Source organism: Pteropus vampyrus, unplaced genomic scaffold (assembly GCF_000151845.1).
Source record: "Pteropus vampyrus isolate Shadow unplaced genomic scaffold, Pvam_2.0 Scaffold15, whole genome shotgun sequence".
Taxonomy (NCBI): Eukaryota; Metazoa; Chordata; class Mammalia; order Chiroptera; family Pteropodidae; genus Pteropus; species Pteropus vampyrus.
This window is the reverse complement of record NW_011888796.1, coordinates 10885188-10895592: the sequence shown is the minus strand read 5'-3', so window position 1 is coordinate 10895592 and position 10405 is coordinate 10885188. Positions and strand designations below refer to the sequence as shown.

Sequence of the window (10405 nt, the reverse complement as noted above, 5' to 3'; positions counted from 1 at the left end):
TCCCTGAGGCTCTGCCTCTCTCAACTTGTGGGCCCACCCAAAACACTTCCAGTGATTTATTCCACACAAATGGGCTGTCTTGGCTCCTGCTGTGAACCTTCATAAAAGCTTGCAAAGCTCACAAAACCTAAAGAAGTAGCATCTGGCTTCAGCGTGCCCTGTACCTCTCACTGAGCCCTGCACTAGTGGCAGTCATCTGTGGATTGCTTGGTGACTCTTACCAGGTGGCTCTGGAGGTACACAGGCTGTGGCTGAACTTGGCCTGTAGCTGGACTCCCCAGGACTGTGCCACTGGACCCCACAGCACACCTACTACATAAAGCCATTCTACAAACATCAGGAGAATTAGAAGCCCTACTTAGTATATAGAAACAGACACAGGGAGGCAGCCAAAATGGGGAGACAAAGAAGCATGTCTCACATGAAAGAACAGAACAAAACTTCAGAAAAAGAATTCATCAAAATGGCGACAAGCAATATACCAGACGCCGAGTTCAAAACACTGGTTATAAAGATGCTCAATGAATAAAAAGGAAGAGTAGATGAACTCAGTGAGAACTTTAATAAAGAGATAGAAAACATTAAAAAAGGTGATGGAAAATATAATAGGGAACCAGGCAGAAATGAAGACGACGATATCTGAGATAAAGAGTACATTAAAGGGAATCAACAGAATGGATGAAGCAGAGGATCAAATCAGCGACACAGAGGATGGGGTAGTGGAGGACACCCAATCAGAACAGCAACAAGAAAAAAGAATCCAAAATATGAGGATAGTTTAAGGGGCCTCTGAGACAACATCAAGCACAACAACATTTGCATCGTAGGGGTACAAGGAGAAGAGCGAGGGCAAGGAATTGAAAACCTATTTGAAGAAATAATGACAAAAGCTTCCCTAACCTAGTAAAGAAAATAGACATCCAAGCCCAGGAAGTGAAGAGTCCCAAATAAGATGAACCCAAAGAGGCCCATACCAAGGCACATCATAATTAAAATACCAAAGGTTAAAGACAAAGACAGAATCTTAAAAGTAGCAAGAGAACAGCATCTAGTTACCTACAAATGAGTTCCCATAAGACTCTTTGCTGATTTCTTAACAGAAACTTCGTAGGCCCGAAGAGATTGGCACAAAATATTCAAAGAGATGAAAACCCAGGACCTACAAGGACGGTTACTTTACCCAGCAAACCTATCATCTAGAATTGAAGGCCAGATAAAGACTTTCCCAGACAAGAAAAAGCTAAAGGAGTTCATCACCATTAAGCCAGTATTACAGGAAATATTCGAGGGATTTCTTTAAGAAGAAGAAAAAATATGTATCAAAAATATAAATAAAGAATGGCAATAACTACACATCTATCAAGGAATATTTCAAGTGAGAAAGAATGAAATGCTCTGATCAAAAGATAGGGTGGCTGAACAAATAGGAAAAAAGACCCTTACACATGCTGCCTACAAGAGACTCACTTCAGATTAAAAGACACACACAGAAAATAAAGAGATGAAAAAAAATATTTCATGATGGGCCTAGAGAGTATTATGCTGAGTGGAGTAAGTCAGACAGAGAAAGACAAATGTCAAATGATTTCACATATATGTGGAATCTTAAGAACAAAACAAACAAAGAGAAACAAACTCATAGATACAGAGAACATTTTGAGGGTTATCAGATGGGAGGGCAGTTGGGGGTGGGTGTCGGTGAAAAAAGGGACGAGATTAAGAACTACAAATGCGTAGTTACAAAATAATCAGGAGACACAAAGTATAGCATAAGGACTATAGCCGATAATATTGTAATAACTATATATGATGTCAGAGGGGCACTATTTATGGGGGTGATCATTTCATAAGTTATATAGATGTTATATAATCACCATGTTGAACACCTTAAACTAATATTGTATCCCAACTATAACTGAAAAATAAAAACTATTATTAATAAATAAATAATTTATCACAATACTGATAGCAAGTAAATTTTCTTTTGATCTTTTACCAATATATCACCAGGAATCGATTCCATAGCTCTGACTTTTTCTTTGCCCCCAGGAAGGGCTTTTGTTAACTTAAATGTTATAGTGCTCATTCTCATCTCCATAAACATAAACTGCTCTTTTCATGACTTCATTCCAACCCCCGCACATTCTATGTTAGATTTAGAGCAAATAAACCAAAACTTGCCATTTGATTTAAGACCCTTGACCTTTACTCTGGATGGGACCATTGGCAAATAGGTCTGAGGGTCTTGCAATCAAAAATATCATTGCAGCTAATAACAATAACAAGGCATTTGGAGAGCTTTGACTTACAATTTGGAATACAAAGAATTAGCCGTCTTCTGAAAAAATACCTACCACTTTTTGCTACCTCATACTCTGGGTGTGATTTAGAATGTGTTATTGTGGGCAACAGACTTCCATAGTTTATAGCAAACGGCCAGGCACAACCACATGCCTCTTTGCTTCTTTGCAAGGTTTATGACCTTGGTTCTGCCCTTGTGGGTTCAGAGGGGTAATCCCCCTCGATGTTTTTCTATTTTCTGCACAAACCAGATCTGCCAGTTCATTTCACAGAGATATTTACAGTTGCTGACTATGATGCATTGAAAATAAGGACAGCATGATCTGGAAGGATCTCTGAGCAAGAACCTGTCAGTCCTGTTCTGCCCCACCCTGTCACAGCACTGGATTCTGTAGTTCTGTTTGCACAGAGAGCTCTGGGGCTCCACCCAGGCTAGAGATGCTTATCAATAGCTAGCGGCAGACACGTTTTTTCCAGCTGACCTCCTCTCTTCTGTTTTCCCTAACAGACTGGCTGATTGGGAAAGATGTACCCGGTTTTAGTGAAAGGCTGAAGGAAATCCATATAAAGTAAGCCTATGTGTTTTGGAAATGGGGAGTATGATTTGGGGAGAGAGAAAAGAAGAGATAGAGTCTGCTGAGGGATAGGCGGGAAGCAGAATGACAGTCCTGGAGAATGCAGCAAGGTGGAAGCCAAACTCAGGAGGATTTGTTAGGGATGAAGACCAGAAAATTGTGGATCCGAGCAAGACTCAGCCGAGAGTGGAAAGGCTGCCTAGCAGAGACGGTCCAGTCCAATGCAAAGTTCCCAGAGTAGCCTTCCCGGGAGCAGGGTGTCTCTCAGGCCCCTGAGCCGTGAGCACTGTGGGATTCAGCGGGGGAAATCCTGAAACATGAGTCAAATACCAGTAACTATGGCAATGACACTGAAAGCCAGTTCTGTCTGGCTCAAGTCTGGAGCAGCACACACGGAGGACTCAGCCTTTCACAAGTCACATGGACCCCAGCGAGGCCCCATGAGGGCCTACGTACTGTTTAAGGGCTCCCTTGTGGCAAGTGACAGAAACCAGCTTCGGCAAGCCTAAGCAGAAAAGGGATATTAAAAAGCAGGAAATGGGTAAGGCATATAAAATATATGACATATAAAATCCAAATGCATAAATGAGACTAAGGCTTTGAAAGGGCCTGGAACTAGGAATTGAAATGCTTCAGGACCTCTGTGTGTCTCATCTCTTCATTCGCATTCTCAATTCATATCTGCAAACCAGCTTTCTCTGCTCTTCATTTTGTGCGGTAGAATATTTCCCGTTGTTCCCAAGTTTCCATGATACAGACACAGCCACACATACTGACTGACTGATGGTCTCTCAGGGACCCAAATCCAAGCTCCCTGGTGAAAGAATCCAAATGTTCAGCATGTTTCATTCCTGGTTCCTGGTTCTAGCAACTCCAGCTGGAGTGAAAGGTCATGAAGTGCCAACATGGCTGCCAGGGGCCACTCCTGTGAGGATGACAGTGAGGGGAATTCTAAGAGAGGTAGGCAGGAGAAGATGTCCAATAGATGTCTATTCTGTCACTTGTCTCTCTTGCCACTCTCAGTGTTTTTCTTGTTTCCCCTTCTCATTATTTAGGTCTCAGCTCAAATATCACCTCCTTGGAGAAATGTTCTCTGACCACACTAGCTAAATAATAATCATCTCCTTGCCACTCTTTCCCATTCTCTATTTGTTATTGGCTAAATTGTGTCCCCTCACCCCAAAATCTATATGTTAAAGTTTTAACTCCCAGTACCTCAGAATGTGACTATTTGGAGATCAGGTCTTTAAAGAGGTAATTAAGTTAAAACTGGGTCATTAGAGTGGGCCCTAATCCAATATGACTGGTATTCTCACAAGAAGAGAAAATTTGGATAAAGAAATGTACAAAGGAAAGACCACGTGAAGATACAAGGAGAAGGCAGCCAGTCATCTGCAAGCCAATGAAAGAAGCCTCTGAAAAAACCGACCCTGATGCCCCCTAGATTTCCAACTTCCAACCTCCAGCACTCTGAGAAAATAAATTTCTGTTGTTCTAGCCATCCAGTCTGTGGTACTTTGTTACAGCAGCCCTAGCAAACTAATACACTCTCTATCCTTTTGGCTTGTTTTACATTTCCTCAGAGAGGCAGTTTGTGCAGTGGTTGAATGCACAAACCCTGGATCTGGGCTCTATCAACAGTAATGGCAGCAGCTGTGACAGGGCCTAGTGGGTATGCCAGAAGTTCTGCGGACATAAAGAAGTGGCTGTGGTAGGAATGTGGGTTTTGAGAGTAGCTAATGTAGAAGGCAAGCCTGGAGTCAGGCTCAAGCGACAGATAAGGAAGGGCTCAGATGACCAGGGCTCAGGGCCTTTCCACCTGCTGTGGCATCAAAGAAGTCTTACTCCCTGATGTTACTGGCTTCCCCATCTAAGAAGAGTGGGGAGGGTCTCCCTCTAAAGCAGGATCCCTAAGGGGTATTTGGTGAGCTAGAAAGGGTGGATTTTGTGGAATGATTGTTAGGATCCCCACGAAATGCCTCTGAAATGAAGAGAGTATGTGCAGATAGCTGGGAATAGAAACAGCACACAGGCCTAATCATTTTGTTCTGAATTTGGAAATGGCTCTCTCTTCAAAGCATAAATTGCATGCCCAGGGCATCCAGAATCTCCTTCAATCCCTCAGTCTGCCAGCCACATGTTCTACATGTTTCCAGCTCAGAATGGAAACATGTTTCTAGTTGCTGCGGTCAGATAGATCCAACGCTTGTCCCAATGCCCGACTCAGGTTCTCACTTGTCACCTGGAAGTGTTGACACGATGTGGACACAGAAAGAATTGCCAGACTTGCCATCGGTTCCCTGGGGTCCAAATGTGAAAACTGGAAAGATCTGTTTGTTTTCCCTTTTCCGGCTGTTTCTGTATTCTGCTATCACGCTAGCACTTTCTGGGTAGCTTCTCATCTCTTTTCTGGTTTCTTCCAGGTTCACTTGTACTTTTATATCTCCAATAGTTCTATTCTTTCTCTATCTTTCTTTCCAATTTTATTTTCTTATTAAAAATTGGCTCTGCTCTCTCCTCTAATATATATTTTTTCTCTTTTTTACTCACCTTTTGAGATCCTCGCTTTGCTCTCATCATTATCGCCTACTTTCTCCTGGCTCACTCTGACTCAAGTTCCCTTCACCAGATGCCCTCTGGACCTTCTGGAATGCCACAATACCATGAAGTTCCTCCTACCCCTCCTGGAGAGATGCCTATTCTAGGGTCCTGGATTTTTACCAAGGTCCCAGAATGTCTGTATTAATAGGAATCAGCCAACCTATTGTTTGAGGGTTAACAGTGGGTTTGTCCCTTATTTTAAATAGCACAGGAATCCATATATAGAAGTCACTCAATATTTTTATCGATTTTATTAAATTGCTTTTTACACTTATCTTGGAAAAGTTTATATAGGCTTTGGGTTGAGTACTAATGAGTCATTTATTGCATGTGTACCAATTTAAATTCTCAGGCACACTTTGATCTCAGCGAAACCCTTTGTTAACTTTAAGGGGCATGAAGTTGACACCAAAGGGTACACGGGGATGTGCAAGTAAGAAAGTGAAGGCAAAAAGATGTCTGAGCCCAATACAGTAGCTTTGTCTATTCCTGAAATCACCCAAGATTACCAGAAAGCAACACAAGAGGCTGTTTCACCTTTTATCTTTATAACAGCCTATTAGCTATCTTTATCTTTTTTTCTTATTAACCAACAGATAATCCTCTGAGGACATTGATGCCACACCACACCTCTTTATGTGGTCTCCTGACTCAAAATCTTAAGATTTAAGGTATTTTCTTAAGAGACAAAGGCCATTCCTATGGCTAACTCCTTTCAACACCCACAGCTTAGCCATTTACTATGGGTAAATCCATTCAAGCAAACTGGTTGCTAGGTTCCCTCTTCAGAGAAGAGGATATGTTTTCATAATTAGTCCCCAGCTATACAGTGATTTATCCCAAGCACATGGTGACTTCCGTGTAAATACAAGCCTAGAGGAGACAATGGTGCAAGAACAGTATGGATGCAGGACAGGACAAATGTCCTGAGTCAGGGGGATTCAAGTCCTGCACCAAGAGAGAAAAGGGTTCTTGGCGGAGCATAAGAAAGCATTCAAACACACACCAAAGTTAGAGTCAAAAGGAAAGTTTATTGGAGAAAGGTTAACACTCCATAGACAGAGCGTGGTCTCCTCTCAGAGGCAGAGAGTGAGAGCCTAAGAGAGACTCAGAGGGACAGAAACAATAGAGAGAAACCAGGACAGTGAGAGAGGCAGAGTAAAGGCACTGAGAGGGACCCTGAGTGTTCAGGGAATTCAGCTTATGTATCATTCCTTAGTTTCTATGAGTTATAGTTTAAAGACTTTGTTTACCCATTTTCCTTTGATATGGACATACAGTGAGGAAGGATAGGCACATGTAGTGGGAAAAGGTAAGACTATTGTACCACGAAAGGCTTGCTGGCAGTTATCAGCCTTCAATTCATAGGTTCCTCCTGGTTTTAGCCATCGGGAATGAGCGATTTTATTTCATGTAGGGCACCACTTAAAGACTCTGTTTTTCCTGTTTCCCCTTAACAGATGTGGGGAATGGGTTTTTAGCAATCCTAGCAGAAATATTCCTCTGTTCTGCAGGTGTCCTCCTGGCTTGGCTGCAGGGCTGACCAGCATATTGCAGTCTCTGAATATAGCTTGATTTAACATTTTAGTTCTCTTGCCTCCTCTCTACATTATTCCCCCCTTAGAGATTTTATTTCCTTATTCTTAAGGTGATGTTGAGGGATGAAGGTCTGTCTTCTGTAACTTCTTCAAAGCTGAGATAGGGCTGTAGTTCCTGCCTACTGGGAATAAAAATCTCTGGAAACCTATTCGAAGGACCCTAGAGGCAAAGAACGTGAGGTTATTCCAGCATCTGGAAGTGGCAGGAAGCTTTGCAGCTTAGAAGATATAAATTTAGCAAAAAGAGGGAAAAGACAAAGGTTAAAAATTAATAGCAGCTCCAATGAACTTTCCTGGGACTCTAACTTTGGCGTGTGTTTCGGATTTTTTCTTACGCTCCGCCAAGAATCGTCTTCTCTCTCAGTGCAGGACTTGAATTCCCCCGACTCAGGGGAATTTGCCCTGTTCTGCATCCGTACTTTTCTTGCATCATTGTCGCTTCTAGGCTTGTACAGACATAGAAGTCACTGTGTGCTGGGGATGAATCACTGTATAGCTGGGGACTAAATATGAAAACATCAGTACCAGACACTAAGGCACTTTCAAATTTATCCTAGAGGATGCCAAGACACCTTCTCAATTCTATTGAGCTAGTCCTTTGTGTGCACATTTCCCTCCTATGGTGGAAAACTGGGTGAAATAATTTGTCTTTCCCCACTTTATTAATTATTTGGTTATTTTAGGGAGTACTGGAATTATTTAGGAACCACATTATACCTGGTTCTCTCTTTATTTTACATAAGCTGGTCTCTGCAAAGATTCTTTGTTCAATGTTTTCCTAGATGAGTTGCAAAAATTAGGACTTTTAGATTCTAATTCTAGACATGGATGAGCTTGGATAAGTAAAATCGTTTTCCCTGACAGTAAAAATGAGACGATAATATTAATCTAGTTCTTCCAACAAAAAGATATGATGAAGTTAAAAGGAGAGTGTACATAATTTGAATTTCCTGTGCAGAAGATATTAAAGAGGTGGCTGATAATTGCTTCATAATGAAGTTGCTTTGACTCTAGGTCTATTTATCCAAAATAAGTGGCCAATAGTTATACAGTTCCCTGGAAAATAGACATAAATTTTTTTGTGTGTGTATTTTACAAACATAGTAACCTATTAGTTGAATTCTTCACTCTTAAATTTTTTTTTATTATTTTTAAAGGGCATTAAATAGTTAACTAGAGGGAAGAGCATTGAAAGAGATAAAATCAAACAGCCATAGAAATTTTTTCCAGTTTCCACACTACGAATTTATTTCCTTAGCAAATATGAAGTGCCTGCTTGTACCACTTGGATTCATAACACAGCAAAGAACTTAAATAATACAGCAAAGAACTCTGCAGACAGGGAGGGGAGTAGAAGAAAGGCAGGGGAAACCAATAAACAGTAGACCTAAGAAATAGTAAAGTTTATAACATGCTGGAAATTGACAAATATATGGAAAAAAAGGAAAAGGGGGATCAGCAGCATGAAGAACTGGGGAAGGTTCATGCTACGATTTTTAAACAGATGGTAAAATAGTAAACTCTTGAAGAGGGTAACAGTTGAGCAAAGACTTGATGGGGGTGAGTTTGTCAGTAGATAATAGGAGAAGAGAATTCCATATACAGGGAACAGCCTGTGCAAGGATGCTAAGTGGGGAGTGAGTCTTGTGTGCAAGGAGGAACAGCTGAGGGAGGGCCCTTGTGGCCAGGGTGGGGTGAGAGAGAGTGAGGGTAATAGGAAGGAAGTTCCAAGTTAAACTCCAAATTTAAATGTTTGCTTCCTCTGATTTCCTTAGTAGCAATACAGCTTTATATATCATATAGCCACTGTTCTTTGATATCACAGGATTCCACGTAGCCAACATTATAAAAGTACTGAGGTCACCTCGATATAGGGAAGAGGCATGAGAAACTACACAAACCGACAAAATACTAAACCAGGTTGTATTCAGAGCCTACGACATGTTGATTGACCCTGCAGCCAGACCACAAGAAACCCACAGAACAAAGATTCCTGCAGAAATTACTAACAACTGTTTACCCATGCCATTAATCCTGCATACCCATCCCATAAAAGAAAAACAAAGTCTTTAAGTCGTACACGACACAAAATAGAGCCAATCATTCATTCTTTATGGCCAGACCAAGGGGAACCTACAAAACAAAGGCTGAGATTACTAACATGCCTTTTACGTTGCATAAGCATACCTTGAAGGGAAAACACATATGAACTGAATTCCTTAAACACTCTGGCTCCCATTCTCTGTCTTTGGGCGGAAACCACCACGCTCTGTCTATGGAGCGTTATTTCTTCTCTAATAAATTTTCCTTTTATCCCTAACTCTGGCTCACACTTGCATTCTTTTCAGGGAGGAGTCAAGGCCCCTCCCTCTCTTGGTATAGGACTTGAATCCCCACTGGGGTAGGGGCGCGTCCTGTATCAACTTATATAATTTCTAAGTTCAAAAGAACACTGCAGCCCATTATGAAACACATTATATTAACATTAACGTATCTTATTTTTTAGAGAGTTATTTATGGATAGATAGATAGATATAGATCTATATACCTAAATACATATTTTTTCTGGTAAAGTATAATTTTGTTTTTTTACTAATTTCCACCCTTCAATTACATTGTATCAGTGAGATTATTCCATAATAACATTTCCAATTTTTCATTTTGGTTTCCATTTTGGTTTGGTTTCATTTTGGTGAAGTCATCGTCCAAAACATAGGACACTTATAAATGTATTACCAAGTTACATCACAACCACTGGTTGACCAGGCCTCCACTGAGGTTATTTATAGGCTCCCATAGTAAGTAAGGTCCCTTTCCCAGCCCCTCCCCTGCTTAGTGCACCCCAGACCCACAGCTTAAGCAGACCCCTCTCGTGCTAACAAAACCAGTGTGCCATCTGGGAGTCAGCTATGACATCTGCCCCTTGAGAAATGTCCACTATCTACTTGAGGGAACTCCCAGTGACACAGTGGTTGTCCCTGGTGAGAACATTAATGTTTGTCCCAGGAGCCTGCTCTGGAAATCTGCAAAGAGCCAGCACTGCCTTGGGATGAGTGCCGAATGGGGAAGAATGGCTGCCTCACACCAGAGGCCTAAATTTTGTCACTTGGGCCTCTGTGCAGCTTCTCTCAAAGCTTTCACAAAGACAGCCCCATTCTTCTCTCCCTGGGCCTCCAACCCAGCAAAGAGACTGGACTGAGATTGGTTCTGATATTCCTTCCTTAGTCCTTTGCCCTTACTCCACTCTCTAACACTGAATCCCTTCCTCTTCTAGCCCCAAATCCAAAAGCTCTCAGACATAGGTTGAGCAGATACAGAGGCTTTCTCACA

At 41.6% G+C, this 10405-nt stretch overlaps 1 long non-coding RNA gene across 1 annotated transcript; it reads left to right on the top strand.

The window, feature by feature from the left end:
• The first annotated feature begins 2671 nt into the window (after positions 1–2671).
• On the top strand, positions 2672–4377 carry LOC111734668. The gene is made up of 2 exons (XR_002778545.1): positions 2672–3417; positions 3932–4377. It is a non-coding gene; the product is annotated as an uncharacterized LOC111734668 (long non-coding RNA).
• Positions 4378–10405: the final 6028 nt, after the last annotated feature.